The sequence below is a fragment of the Colobus angolensis genome, unplaced genomic scaffold (assembly GCF_000951035.1).
Source record: "Colobus angolensis palliatus isolate OR3802 unplaced genomic scaffold, Cang.pa_1.0 Scaffold1, whole genome shotgun sequence".
Taxonomy (NCBI): domain Eukaryota; kingdom Metazoa; phylum Chordata; class Mammalia; order Primates; family Cercopithecidae; genus Colobus; species Colobus angolensis.
This window is the reverse complement of record NW_012110918.1, coordinates 10,835,621-10,837,831: the sequence shown is the minus strand read 5'-3', so window position 1 is coordinate 10,837,831 and position 2,211 is coordinate 10,835,621. Positions and strand designations below refer to the sequence as shown.

The 2,211-nt window shown below is 58.1% G+C and overlaps 1 protein-coding gene across 1 annotated transcript in view; it reads right to left on the bottom strand.

Annotated features, from left to right (window-relative positions):
* Positions 1 to 2,205, bottom strand: part of SLC16A5 (solute carrier family 16 (monocarboxylate transporter), member 5) — a 19,252-nt gene extending 17,047 nt beyond the window's left edge. The window contains 1 exon segment of the mRNA XM_011942022.1: positions 2,186 to 2,205. The gene's annotated coding sequence lies outside the window, so the exon portion shown is untranslated.
* Positions 2,206 to 2,211: the final 6 nt, after the last annotated feature.

Genomic DNA, 2,211 nt, shown 5'->3' with positions numbered 1-2,211 from the left:
AAAAAAAAAAAAAAAAAAAATCAGCCCTTGGGCTGGTCCAAATGTAGTGAGTTATTTCAGTTAATTGTTCACAGGCAGGTACAGGTCAAACTCCTTGTTCTACTCTTTCCCTGCTTCTCACTACAGCTCCTGAGTAGTCTTAGAAGATTCAGCCCAGCCGGGTGCAGTGGCTCACGCCTGTAATCCTAGCACTTTGGGAGGCCGAGGCTGGCGGATCACGAGGTCAGGAGATCAAGACCATCCTGGCTAACACGGTGAAACCCCGTCTCCACTAAAAAATACACAAAAATTAGCCGGGCGTGGTGGCGGGCACCTGTAGTCCCAGCTACTTTGGAGGCTAAGGCAGGAGAATGGCGTGAACCCATGAGGTGGAGCTTGACTCCATCTCAAAAAAAAAAAAAAGAAGAAGATTCAGCCCTAGCAGCATCCCTGAGAGCTACCCTGACTCCCACCCCAGGCTGGGCTATGCCTCCTTCCTGTTTTCTGCCTTTTTTTTTTCCAAGATGGAGTCTCCCTGTGTCTACCAGGCTGGAGTGCAGTGGTGCAATCTCAGCTCACTGCAATCTCTGCCTCCCAGGTTCAAGCAATTCTCCTGCCTCAGCCTCCGAAGTAGCTGGGATTACAGGTGTACGCCATTAATGCCCAGCTAATTTTTGTATTTTTAGTAGAGATAGGGTTTCACCATGTCAGCCAGGTGGTCTCAAACTCCTGACCTCAAGTGATCCGCCTGCCTCAGCCTCCCAAAGCACTGGGATTACAGGCGTGAGACACCGTGCCCGGCCTGTTTTCTCACCTTAATAGTGGTCTTCACACCACACGGGAGTGGATCACCCCCTTGTCTATCATTACCTCCACCCTGCTACCCTCTTCCACACTATGAGCAAGAACCTGTTCATGAACCCGCACCCCGCCTCTGGCTGAGCACAAAAGAGGTGATGAACGTGACCCACCTGTGTTCCCCAGGGGGCAGGCAGGCCCAGGACCAAGGGCAATGCAGCTTCCAGGCAGGGAGGTCCATTCCAGACTCAAGCAGGGCAGAGAGGTGATGGGGCGAGGGCTCTGGCTTGGCCTCTGCCCCAGCAGGGAAGTGGTCTTTTCTTTGTACTGGGAACCATGAGTCATGGTCACTGCCTGGTGTGTGCTTTGCGCAATGAGGTAGACAGGGCAAGTTGTTTCGCTCTCACTTGCTGGGACTAGGGGTGAGGTTGGGCCCCAGGGGCTGCCTCAAGGACCCCTAGGCCCAAAGAGACCAGCCTCATAGCCCAGTGCCATGAAGTTGGATGTGTGGGCAGAGAAAAGTTTAGATGATATTTCTGGTCTTTCTCCCATCTCACACAAGACCAGCCTATGTTTTCAGGGTGCCTCATCTGATAACAGGGGCCTCACTAGGTCCTGGGAATCCCTTCTCTGCCCCTGGACCTCGAAGGCCTGGTCACAGGGGAGAGCGGATGCTCTCATCCAGGAGTCTCGGGTTAGGGGCCTGGTGTCCAGAGTCCAGGGGGCTTCCTCTTCCTCTTCCCGGTGGGAGAGTCCCGGGCTGGAAATGAGGCAAGCCCTGGGGACCCCTCCCTCCCTCCCATATCAAGCAGACTTCTGGGCTGATGCCCAGGACCCAGGCGGGCAGCAGAAGGGCTGCTGCCCAGCACAGAGCAGCAAGGGCAGGCTTGAGCTTGGGGCTGAGGAACTCTCAATCCTGTGGCTGGCCCAAGGAGGAGGGAGGCAGCCCCAGAGGTAGGGTGGGCTGGGGCAAGTCACTCTCTCCCTTCCCCTTGTTCCCCCACATTCCCTGCAGACCAGCACGGGTTTCGGACAGGCAACTGGGACCTCAGGCCGTATCCTCGCCCTGCCCATCCCCGCAGTCCTGCCCCGGAATCTGGTTTGCATTCCGCTGTCCCTCCCTCCCCGGGGCAGAGCTCCTCCGAGTGGGGCTGCTGGGATCCCGGGCTGTGTCCGCCTTGGAATTTCGGGCCAGGAGTCCGAGCGCCCTCGGGTTTGGGGGTCATCACCCCAGGCCCCGGGGCAGCCCAGGACCAGGACAGGAAAACTTTTCTAGATCCTCACCGCTACTGGGCCCGCCCAGGAGGGAAGGGACCGGGGTCCCGGCAGGAGGTCTGCGACAGCACTAGCGGGGACTGGGCGAGGAGGGGGCGCGTCCGAGGCAGTGGGGCTCGGGGAGCCCGCTCACCCGCTCGCACGGGCCTGGCGGAGAGG